Source organism: Schistocerca gregaria, chromosome 5 (genome assembly GCF_023897955.1).
Source record: "Schistocerca gregaria isolate iqSchGreg1 chromosome 5, iqSchGreg1.2, whole genome shotgun sequence".
Classification (NCBI taxonomy): domain Eukaryota; kingdom Metazoa; phylum Arthropoda; class Insecta; order Orthoptera; family Acrididae; genus Schistocerca; species Schistocerca gregaria.
Window position 1 is genome coordinate 655,315,192 of NC_064924.1, and position 13,490 is coordinate 655,328,681.

General features: G+C 42.8%; 1 pseudogene; it reads right to left on the reverse strand.

Moving 5' to 3' along the window:
* Positions 1-13,490, reverse strand: part of LOC126273434 (odorant receptor Or2-like) — a 37,683-nt pseudogene that overhangs the window by 12,170 nt on the left and 12,023 nt on the right.

Sequence of the window (13,490 nt, forward strand, 5' to 3'; positions counted from 1 at the left end):
CGTATTGACAATGAATGCGGCCTCATTTTAAAACAATGCACATGTTTATATCTCTTTCCATTCTGGAGAAATAAAATCAGAGGCCTTAGCACTTGAATGCACCTCGTATAAGGGCCAGAGGTGGATCAACGCGTTATTGCCTTGCTCAGTTTGTGAAGCTCTTTCTCTTGAATATATGACCCAGTTTTCCAGAAACTGTGATCATTTGATTGTCTGCACATGTATGTCACGTCTATCGATTTCCGTCCCATTAGGATAATTCCTTCCTGGTGTGGCGTTCTTTTTATCTGTTATGACGTCACGGGACGGTTGATGGGCCTTGTCTCTAGGTGGTGTTGACCGCACTCGGCTTGTCTCTTCAGATAAATAATAAATATGCCTGTGATTTCTCGTAGTGGCGCTTAGCGATTATCACACGAGGGCTGTAAGTTTAATGTTCAAACGAGTGTGCATTCCTAAAGGACCAAACTGCTGAGGTCATCGGTCCCTAGACTTACACACTGCTTAAACTAACTTAACGCTAATGACAGCACACACACGCATGGCCGAGGGAGGACTCGAACCTCCGGCGGGAGAGGCCGCACGATTCGTGACACGGCGCCTCTAACCTCGCGACCACTTCGCGCGGCGTAAGGTTAATAACGGTGGAATGTATGGTTCTTGGGAAACCGTCATTTCAACCGGCTACGATCATATTCCTCCCCCAGAGCTTATCAGGAACCTCATTTTGCAAAATACACAAGGTAAAATATTACAAAGGCTAGTGTGACATACTGAAGGTTATGTATGCGGTGTGTTTGATTCTGCAGCCACTATGAATGAAGAGACAATCGAATTAACGACATTAGTTGCTGGTGGGCATTGATTTAAAACAAAGCGGCAAATTGAAAATTTGTGCTGGACCGGGATTCGAAGCCGGGTCTGCTGCTTAGTGGGCAGATGCACTGACCACTATGACACCCGGACACAGTGGTCATCGCAACTGCACTGGTCGCGTCAGACCCAAATTATCAACTTATCCACAGACTGCTGGAGTAGTGCCCCTTGCCTACTATGCTCATTACTTGCGGCTTTCGCTAGTTACCTTAAGAGTTAAAGCTTGGTGTGCATCCACACTGAAGGGATCATTGGTAGTCCTCTCCTTAATTATTCAAGGTGTAAATTTTAAGTTGACAAACCAGAATAACTCGAAAAATAGGATTCACACCAAAAAATGTGTAGAATCCAAAGTTGATTATTTTCGAGGGGGACATCTGCTGGTGCTAAAATTAGCCCTCCACCACAGCCCCCTGGGGGTGGGGTGGGAGGAAACTTTAAAATTTCAAATGGGAACTCCCATTTTTATTGCAGTATGAGATTCTACATAAAAAACTACGTACATTTTGTCCTAAACATTTGTTTTGATTCTTGGTAGTTGGCGCTGTAATTCAAGAAAATCATGTTGTCATTTTTGCGTGGAAAATGGTTACGGGTAAATAAAAGTACTTATTAACTTCGTAGGATGTTGGTTTAGTTAGTTAGCTAATCAGATGTTTTGTTTGATAATTAAAAGTTGTGTGGGCTCATGACCACGAAACAAACAAAACATATTCGAATCTGCGGAAAAAAAATTAATATTTCAGTTAACATTTGTGAAACATAGTTTTAGAGATTCAAAATTTACGAAGGAAATAAGTATTTTTTATTTATCCGTAACCATTTCCCATGCAAGAATTTTCTTGAACTACAAAGCCAACTACCAAGAATCAAAGAAATGTTTAAGAGAAAATGTACGTAGTTTTTACGTAGAATCTGATTCTGCAATAAAAAATGGGCGTTCCCATTTGAAATTTTAAAGTTTTCTCCCGCCCCAACCTCAGGGGCTCGGGCGGCGGGCTAATTTTAGCACCTGCAGATGTCCCCCTCGAAAATAATCCACTTTGGATTCTACACATTTTTTTCGTGTTAAGCCTATTTTTCGACTTATTCTGGTTTGTCAACTTAAAATTTACACCCTGTATGTGTCATCATACAGGGCGTTCCATTTATCTTGACCACCCTAAATAACTATTTGTGCAGATGCAAATTACAAAATGTTTCAAGCAAATGTTCTTTAAGAGTCAGGGGGACATCAATCAGCGTAATTTCCTTCGTTGTAGGATTGTGTTTTACAAAGATATGAACAGCGATATGACTTTTTTTAAATGGCACCCTGTATTTTTTATATGGTAAATTTAACATTGGAGGGCAGCGTGGAGGGTAAAAATCGTAGAGGGAGACCGAGAGATGAGTACACTAAGCAGATTCAGAAGGATGTAGGTTGCAGTAGGTACTGGGAGATGAAGCAGCTTGCACAGGATAGAGTAGCATGGAGAGCTGCATCAAACCAGTCTCAGGACTGAAGACAACAACAACAACAACAATTCATTTCCTATTCAAAAATGCCTGGCAGGGTACTTTGAGTTATATGACTGGGACAAGTTGCAGATTTGTGCTGGATCCTGATTCCAACCCTGGTCTCCTGCTTACTAGGCAGATGTGCTGACCTCTGCTCCACGAGCATACAATGGTCACTGTAACTGCACCACTTACTCAGGATATAATTAACATGATGACGGCCAGCCGGCTGCTGTGGCCGAGCGGTTCGAGGCGCTTCAGTCCGGAACCGCGCTGTTGCTACGGTCGCAAGTTAGAATCCTGCCTCGGGCATGGATGTTTGTGATGTCCTTAGGTTAGTTAGGTTTAATTAGTTGTAAGTCTAGGGGACTGATGACCTCAGATGATATCTCCCATAGTGCTTAGAGCCATTTGAACCATTTGATTTGACGAGGCCAATGATCCCTTCAGTGCATATGCACATCAAGCTCACACTTTTTACAGAAAATGGCGAGACGCCGCGAGTAATGAAGCTAACAAGCAGGAGCACTACATCAGTGGTGTGCGGTTGTTGTTGTTGTTGTTGTCTTCAGTCCTGAGACTGGTTTGATGCAGCTCTCCATGCTACTCTATCCTGTGCAAACTTCTTCATATCCCAGGACTTACTGCAACCTACATCCTTCTGAATCTGCTTAGTGTAGTCATCTCTTGGTCTCCCTCTACAATTTTTACCCTCCACGCTGCCCTCCAATACTAAATTGGTGATCCCTTGATGCCTCACAACATGTCCTACCAACCGATCACTTCTTCTAGCCAAGTGCCGCAAACTTCTCTTCTCCCCAATCCTATTCAATACCTCCTCATTAGTTATGCGATCTACCCATCTAATCTTCAGCATTCTTCTGTAGCACCACATTTCGAAAGCTTCCGTTCTCTTCTTGTCCAAGCTATTTATCGTCCATGTTTCACTTCCGTACATGGCTACACTCCATACAAATACTTTCAGAAACTACTTCGTAACACTTAAATCTATACTGGATGTTAACAAATTTCTCTTCTTCAGAACCGCTTTCCTTGCCATTGCCAGTCTAGATTTTATATCCTCTCTACTTCGACCATCATCAGTTATTTTGCTCCCGAAGTAGCAAAACTCCTTTACTGCTTTAAGTGTCTCATTTCCTAATCTAATTCCCTCAGCATCAGCCGACTTAATTCGACTACATTCCATTATCCTTGTTTTGCGTTTGTTGATGTTGATTTATATACTCCTTTCAAGAAACTATCCATTCCGTTCAGCTGCTCTTCCAAGTCCTTTGCTGTCTCTGACAGAATTACAAAAGCTTTTTTATTTCTTCTCCATGGAGTTTAGTACCTACTCCGAATTTTCCTTTTGTTTCCTTCACTGCTTGCTCAATATACAGATTGAATAACATCGGGGATAGGCTACAACCCTGTCTCACTCCCTTCCCAATCACTGCTTCCCTTTGATGTCCCTCGACTCTTATAACTGCCATCTGGTTTCTGTACAAATTGTAAATAGCCTTTCGCTGTCTGAATTTTACCCCTGCCACCCTTAGAATTTGAGAGAGAGTATTCCAGTCAACATTGTGAAAAGCTTTCTCAAAGTCTACAAATGTTAGAAACGTAGGTTTGCCTTTCCTTAATCTAGCTTCTAAGATAACTCGTAAGGTTAGTATTGCCTCACGTGTTCCAATATTTATACGGAATCCGAACTGATCTTTCCAGAGTTCGGTTTCTACCAATTTTTCCATTCGTCTGTAAAAAAGTCGCGTTAGCATTTTGCAGCCGTGACTTATTAAACTGATAGTTCGGTGATTTTCACATGTGTCAACGCCTGCTTTCTTTGGGATTGGAATTATTGTATTATTGTTGATGGCTGAGGGTAAGTTGAGGATTTGGATCTGAGGGGAGCTGTGCTAGGGTAGTCCGTGCATTTGGGGTGACCGCCGTGTCTGGGCGGCGAAGTGGTCAGAGGATCTGCCTGCTAAGTGGGAGACGCGGGTTCGATTCCCGGTCCGGCACAGATTTTCAATTTGATAAGTCAATGTCGACTGGCAGCTAATGTCTCTAATTCCGTTGTGTACCGAATATTAACCGTAACTGTCACTTAATAAAAACAAAAGAACGTGTTCTAGCGCGGCTGTGGCGCTGGCCGCTGGCGCGGTCGGAGAGCGCTACCCACCGTGAGGAAGGTCTCCCTGGAGATGGTGTAGAACTTGCTGGCGGTGAGCCTGAGCGGCCGCTGGGCGCGGCACAGCAGCAGCCGCAGCTCTTTGCGGAAGCGCGGAGGCGCCGACGTCCGGCCGCTGCTGTACGCCGACACCTACAGGCGCTCGCTCTGACGGCACACACACACACACACACACACACACACACACACACACCTAACGTGTGACGCTGCGCACCCTCTGCTTTTGTTATAGACACTGCTGCAGCGCGCAGGCTGTTTACAAACTCATCGACAAGGTAAGAATCATAATCGGGAATTGGAGAAGGCGGAAAGAGAAAAAAATGGAAATTATGTAAGTGGAAGGTGGAGGGGGAGAGAAAGGAAAGGAACTAATGATATTAGTTGCATCGGGACTTCATGCGGAGTCAGAGGTGGCGAGAGAAAATGTGTATCGGACCAGTACGTTGTCCTCGATGGTGAGTGTTCATCGGAGGTGACGGTATCATCTGGAGTGCCCCAGGAAGTGTGGCAGGTCCGCTGTTGTTTTCTATGTACATAAATGATCTTTTGGATAGGATGGATAGCAATGTGCGGCTGCTTGCTGATGATGCTGTGGTGTACGGGAAGTTGTCGTCGTTGAGTGACTGTAGGAGGATACAAGATGACTTGGACAGGATTTGTGATTGGTGTTAAGAATGGCAGCTAACTCTAAATATAGATAAATGTAAATTAATGCAGATGTATAGGAAAAAGAATCCTGTAACGTTTGAATACTCCATTAGTAGTGTAGCGCTTGACACAGTGACGTAGATTAAATATTTGGGCGATATGAAGTGGGACAAGCAATCTGAGTATGCCTGGTTAGGTGTAAGAGAGGGCCTGAAGGCCCTAATCTTGCCAGGTAAAATAAATGCATAAATAAATAAATAAATAAATAATGGCAGTTGTGGGGAAGGCGGATAGTCGTCTTCGGTTCATTGGTAGAATTTTGAGAAGATGTGGTTCATTTGTAAAGGAGACCGCTTATAAACCACTAATACGACCTATTCTTGAGTACTGCTCGAGCGTTTGGGATCCCTATCAGGTCGGATTGAGGGAGGACATAGAAACAATTCAGAGGCGAGCTGCTAGATGTTTTACTGGTAGGTTTGATCACCACGCGAGTGTTGCGGAAATGTTTCAGGAACTCGGGTAGGAGTGTCTCGAGGAAAGGAGGCGTTCTTTTCGTGAATCGCTACTGAGGAAATTTAGGGAGCCAGCATTTGAGGCTGACTGCAGTACAATTTTACTGCCGCCAACTTATATTTCGCGGAACGAACCCAAAGATAAGAGAGATTAGGGCTCGTACAGAGGCATATAGGCAGTCATTTTTCCCTCGTTCCGTTTTGGGAGTGGAACAGGGAGAGAAGATGCTAGTTGTGGTACGCGGTACCCTCCGCCACGCACCGTATGGTGGATTGCGGAGTATGTATGTAGATGCAGGACTCGAACCTGGGATCTCACACTTGCTAGGCAGTTGCGCTGACAACTGTACCAGCCGCACATAGTGTTCGCCGCAATTGCACCAACTATCTCGGCACGTTGCCCAGATGACCCACATTCCCACCTAGCGCCATTTATCTGCAGTCCCTGTTCATGTCCTATATACTCGTTAATTTTAAATTCCTGCTGGAGGTCGAACGTAAATGTGCATCTGCACTGAAGCTTTCTGATCCATTGCCCATCGAGGTGTACTGATTGACCTCGACGGTCAGTCAATACACATCCTTAAGTGCTGATGAATATTTATGTTCGATCTCCAGTGGGAATCTAAAATCAGCAAGCGTGGAACACATCAACTGGGACTGCAGATGGGTGGCGCTAGTGGTAAAGTGGGTCATCCGGGCAACGTGCCGGGATAGTTCGCGCGACTGTGACGAACACTATCCCTGAGTGGTACAGTGGTTAACGCAACTGCCTAGTAAATGAGAGATCCCGAGTTCGAAGGCAGGTCCGAGAAATATTTTCATTCGTCGCCGCTGATTCTGGTGGAGTCCCGATGCAACTGGTGTCCTTAGTTCCTTCCCTTTCCTTTCCTTTCTCCTCCTCCGCCTTCCATTTACGTAATACGTATCGCAGCTGCGGATGGCCGAAAGAACAGACACCAAGCATTCATATAAAGGCTGGACAGTTACAACCCCCCACCTGTGATATTTTGCTGTTTCTTAAGTGAACGATTTTTCTTGGTGGCTATCGGACATGGTTTATTAGTCCATTGTTTCATGGCTATACCACCATTTCATTTCATCGCACAGTATCTGATGAAAAGTATGCCGGCACTGCTTTGCAGTCCGACACTGAGAACTATAATTCACAAGAGGTGGATCCGCCAGCGTAAAAGGAGGCGGAGGGTATTGCCTTCTCAATAGAGAAGCAGCAGTAAGGTTAGGAGAGCTCAGTGACTTCGAGTATGGACTAGTCACAGGATATCAAATCCAACAGCTACATTTCTACCCTTCTAAGGCTTCCCAAGGTGGCTTTTCGTGATGAGGCGGTGAAGTGGAAACGCGGAGCAGCACCCACAGGTAGAACGAGACCAGGCAGGCCTTGTGTACTGACAGGCAGGGGTCGTCAAGCAACGCAGATGTTTGTAAAAAGAATTTGCACGAGATTAGGTGAAGAAACCACTCTTGAGTTCCAAAATGCTATTACAATGCTTGTGCACAGGTGGTTGAAAAGACTGTGGTACAATGGCCAAGCACTCCTCGTAAGCCACGCATTTCTGTAGCCAATGCTACGTGACCATCGAGATGGTGGAAGGAGCGACGCCATTGCACAGTGGATGCCTGGAAACGAGTGATTTGGCGTCATGGATAACGCTATACCCTGTGACAATCCGATGGAAGGGTTTGCCCATAGAAAGTTTCCGCATCATGTTTAGTGCCAACAGTGAAGTATGTAGGAACTGGTCTTACGGCATGGGGTATTCTTTCATGCTTAGGGTGTGGTCCTCGTACAGCCTTCAAGGAAATGTTAAATGCCGGAGGATATGAACGCAGTGTAGAGCATTGTGTACTGCGTATAATTGAAAAACAGCCTGGGGACGATGTTTGTATCTGTAAGGCAATGGTTTGCGGTCAACAACATTCCTACCCAGACTCTCGACCTGAAGCCCACCGAACACTTGTGGGATGAGTTAGAAGGTCGTTTTCGTTCCAGACCTTAGCCTTCAACATCATTACCTTCTCCGGTTTCAGTTCTGCATAAAGGATGGGTGCCATTACCCCCACAAGCCTTTCATTGAAAGTATCCCCTGCCGAGTTAAAGACGTCATCAAGGCGAAGAGTGAAAACATGTCCTATTGATGTCTAATAAAAGGTGTCTGGATACTTTTCATCATCTATCTCAGATAATTCGTTTACTCATGGGCTATATCCAAAGCGCAACGGCCTTGCCGCAATAGATACACCGGTTCCCGTCAGATCACCGAAGCGCTGTTGCGCGTGGCCAGCACTTGGATGGGTGACGGTCGGGCACTGTGCACTCAGCCTCGTGATGCCAATTGAGGAGCTACTCGACCTAATAGTAGCGGCTCCGGTCAAGAAAACCATCATAACGGCTGGGAGAGTAGTGCGCCGACCACACGCCCCTCCTATCTGCATCCTTAGCTGATGGATGGTCCCGATGGGTCACCTGTGGCTGAAAAGACGCAACGGGTAGAGCCAGCAGATGGTACGCTCCTCTGTAACGATGTCATTTCCGAACCAGCAGTACAGCAACTGCTGAACTGCGATGGCGAACAGGTAGGATCCGTACTTGAAGATCCATGCAGAGTCCGCTTTCTGAAAGCAACACGTTACTGTTATGCTCCGCAGCTGTGCAAACTTCATATAATTTCTTAGGAGAGGTAATTAACCATTTCAGGGTGTTTCTATGATGAATATACGAAATTCCATGAAAAACTGAGGACTACAAGTACTTCAGTTTGAGATGGAGAACTCTTGTCCGGAAACGATGGAAATTTGTTATCGAAAACACAAAAATTTCAAGTAAATATAAAAGTGGAAACATTTTACTGTGAGTGGCGTTCAGTATTGACTTACACTTTTTTCTCCACCATTTCCGGTGCGCCATTTCACCCATCATTATAGCTGGAAGTACTTACTACTTCGGTCTAACTGTAGCTGCATTGTAATCACTAAAAGTGTAAACCCTACACAGTATAGCCCATTTTCCCAGCTGAGCGGACAACATGCAGTCTGACCATCAAGAACAGAGCTGGATGAGGTGCTTTCTGTAGAAGAAGAGTGTCAATACTACGGATATTCATGGGCGATTGGTGGCAGTGTGTGAAGAATGTGCACCATAAAAAATGTGCTCTTGAAACACGACAGCGATTCGTGAAACAAACGGAGTCCCTGGTACTGCCTCATCCACCGTATTCTCCTGACTTGGTCCCTTCCAGTTACCACCTCTTTGCAGCTATGAAGAAACCTCTGCTAGGACATAATTTCGTACACTTCCAAGAACTGCAAGTAGCTGTCCTGCGGCGGGTGCGAAAGGCTCCAGACAAGTGGTTGGAGGAGGGCCTATGGAAGTTAAAGGGGCCCAGACAGGAGAATAAAGGTGGGTGTGGCAGTAGCTGGAATTCTGTCTCAGCGATGGCAGACGTTGGTTTTCTGACACGTATGACCCCCCCCCCCCCCCCAATGATCCATGGACCTTGCCATTGCTGGGGAGGCTTGCGTGCCTCAGCGATACAGATAGCCGTACCGTAGGTGCAACCACAACGGAGGGGTATCCGTTGAGAAGCCAGACAAATGTGTGGTTCCTGAAGAGGGCCAGCAGCCTTTTCAGTAGTTGCAAGGGCAACAGTCTGGATGATTGACTGATCTGGCCTTGTAACACTAACCAAAACGGCCTTGCTGTTCTGGTACTGCGAACGGCTGAAAGCAAGGGGAACTACAGCCGTAATTTTTCCTGAGGGCATGCAGCTTTACTGTATGATTAAATGATGATGGCGTACTCTTGGGTAAAATATTCCGGAGGTAAATTAGCTCCCTATTCGGATCTCCGGGCGGGGACTACTCAGGAGGACGTCGTTATCAGGAGAAAGGAAACTGGCATTCTACGGATCAGAGCGTGGAATGGAAGATCCCTTAATCGGGCAGGTAGGTTAGAAAATTTAAAAAGGGAAATGGATAGGTTAAAGTTGGATGTAGCGGGAATTCGTGAAATTCGGTGGCAGGACGAACAAGACACCTGCTCAGGTGAATACAGGGTTATAAATACAAAATCAAATAAGGGTAATGCAGGAGTAGGTTTATTAATGAATAAAAAAATAGGAATGCGGGTAAGCTACTATAAAGAGCATACAGAACGCATTATTATGACCAAAATAGATACGAAGCCCACTCCTATCACAGTGGTACAAGTTTATATGCCAACTAGCTCCGCAGATGAAGAGATTGATGAAATGTATGATGAGATAAAAGAAATTATTCAGATAGTAAAAGGAGACGAAAATTTAATAGTCATGGGTGATTGGAATTCGATAACAGGAAAAGAAAGAGAAGGAAACGTAGTAGATGAATATGGACTGGGAGTATGGAATGAAAGAGGAAACTGCCTGGTAGAATTTTGCAAAATACTAAAGACTATAATACGAACATCAAAGCAAATATATTACAAGGAAAAGACAGTCATATCAGATAACAAAATAAAGACAATATGGGATATAGTGAAAGAGGAGACCAATAGATCCAGACATGAAGAGGGACAAATAACATTAAAAGTAAAAGATACATTGGTGACAGATGTGTACAGTGTTGCAGAACTCTTTAACAAACATTTTATAACTGTTACTGAAAACATGGAGTTGTCAGGTTCTGTGGATGCTGCTATGGAATACCTCAGACCAGATATTTCAAGTAACTTCCATAATATGTATTTGACCCTCACTACCCCAGCAGAAATATTGTCCATCACAAAATCTTTAAAATCAAAAACATCTAGTGGATATGATGAAATACCAACAAAGTTAATTAAAGAATGTGATTCTGAGTTAAGTAACATATAAAGCTATTTGTGTAACCAGTCGTTTATCAGTGGAATGGTTGAAATATGCTGTAGTTAAGCCACTGTTTAAGAAGGGAGATAAACAAATAGCATCTAATTTCCGTCCAATTTCACTTTTCCCAGCATTATCAAAAATTTTAGAAAAAGTAATGTACAATCGGTTTATAATCGTCTTATCTCAAATAACATACTATCAAAGTTGCAGTTCGGACTTCTAAAGGGTTCTGATATTGAGAAGGCTATCTACACTTACAGTGCTTAATTCAATAGACAAAAAATTGCAGGCAGCTGGTATATTTTGCGATCTGTCAAAGGCATTTCACTGTGTGAATCATAATATCCTTTAAGTAAATTATAATATTATGGTGTAACAGGAAATGCTGCAAAATGGTTCAAATCTTATATCTCTGGTAGGAAACAAAGTGTGTTATTACGAAACAAACCTGTATTAAGCTATCAGGGATCACCCAACTGGGAACTACTTACATTTGGGGCCCAAAAAGGTTCCATTTTATGGCCCTTACTTTTTCTTGTGTATATCAATGACCTTTCATCAGTAACATTACCAGATGCCAAGTTCGTTTTGTTTGCCGATAATACAAACATTGCAATAAATAGCAAATCAAGTGTAGTCTTAGAACGATCGGCTAGTAAAATATTTGCGGACGTTAATCACTGGTTCCTAGCCAATTCTTTGTCACTAAACTTTGAAAAAAAACACACTACATGCAGTTCAAAACTTGTAAGGGGTGTCCCACGAGTATATGCCTAACATATGATGACAAGCAGTGGACAGTGTTAGATTCTTGGGATTACAGCTCGATAATAAATTCAAATGGAAGGAGCACACCACAGAACTGCTGAAGCGTCTTAAGAAATCTCTATTTGCAATGCGAATTATTCAGGAACACACATTTTCAATAAATTGTCAGCATCCATGAAAAGCTTAACAACCAATAATTTTTATTATGTTTTATTATGTTTTATCCTCCTACCAAGACACTGTCCATTCCTATCAGTTTCTCTTCCAGGTCCTTTGCTGTGTCTGACAGAATTACAATGTCATCGGCGAATCTCAAAGTTTTTATTTCTTCTCCATGGATTTTAATTCCTACTACGAATTTTTCTTTTGTTTCCTTTACTGCTTGAATAACATCGGGGATAGGCTACAACCCTGTCTCACTCCCTTCCCAACCACTGCTTCGCTTTCATGTCCCTCGACTCTTACAACTGTCATCTGGTTTCTGTACAAATTGTATATAGCCATTCGTTCCCTGTATTTTAACCCCGCCACCTTTAGAATTTGAAAGAGAGTATTCCAGTCAACATTGTCAAAAGCTTTCTCTAAGTCTACAAATGCTAGACACGTAGGTTTACCTTTCCTTAATCTTTCTTCTAAGATGAGTCGTAAGTTCAGTATTGCCTCGCATGTTCCAATATTTCTACCGAATCCAAACTGATCTTCCCCGAGGTCGGCTTCTACCAGTTTTTCCATTCGTCTGTAAAGAATTCGCGTTCGGTAATTTTCACATGTCAACACCAGGCTATGGAACATGTCAGAAAAACAATAATATATGACAAATATTTATAGCTGAATCAAATAAGCTAATGCACCTTCCATAGGTCCCAAGTGGAATGATCGTCATTTTTTTAATGAACACTATACGAAACAATCATTTTACAAACACTAATGCACTGAATTTAAAATAAAAAATGTTTTTTCTTTATATGATAAACATGTAATTGGACCACTACAATACTTATTTACAATGATCACATCACTCCACTGAAATGGTGCGGAAGTTAGGTTGTACTTACAAACACACACACATACACACACACACACACACACACACACACACACACACACACACACACACACACACACACACACACACACACACACACTTATTTACAATGAACACATTAGTGCACTGAAATGGTGCAAAAGTTATATACACAAATCAGTTGGTTCTACTGAGAAATTCACCAATCGAGTAGAAGGAGTTGGCCACCAATAAATCCTTTAGGTTTCTCTTAAACTGAATTTCATTGGTTGTTAAGCTTTTCATGGCTGCTGACAAGTTATTGAAAATGTGTGTTCCTGAATAATGCACACCTTTTTGTACAAGAGTGAGTGACTTTAAATCCGTGTGAAGGTTATTCTTATTTCTAGTACTGATTCCACGAGTTGAGCTGTTGGTTTGAAAAAGTGATATATTTTTAATGTAAAATTTCATTAAGGAATAAGTATATTGGGAAGCGGGAGTTAGAAGCCCTAGTTACCTAAACAGGCTTTTGCAGGATGTTCTTGAGTTCACACCACATGTAACTCTTACTGCACGTTTTTGTGTCCAGAAAACTTTAGCTTGGCTTGATGAATTACCCCAAAAAATAATCCCATATGACATAATGGATTGAAAGTAAGCATAGTATGCCAGCTTTTTCATTTTTATATCCCCTATGTCTGACACAATACGAAGACATATCTGTTTTACCACCAATGAAAATGAAACTCTGTATCAGTTTACAGTCAATAGTTGCAGTTCAGACAATCAAAAGGCTACTGATCTTTTAAAACACACAGAACTGTGCACTATGAGCTGCATGTAAAATATTTACCAAATCAGCTTTTGGATACAGAGCCCCTCGTAAATGGCATCCGACACAGAGGGAAAATAAACTGTTGTATGCATAGCATACTTAAAACATACCGATGTACGTCGTTTACATATAGATATCTAAAACATATCGATACGCATACAGTTCTTTGTGTGTGTTGGATGGTACTGAGGATGGGTTCTATACTCATATTCAGGTCTGGTGATAAAATATTTTACATGCTGTTCATGGTGAACAGCAAGATGTTTTTTTTATAAATACTTAC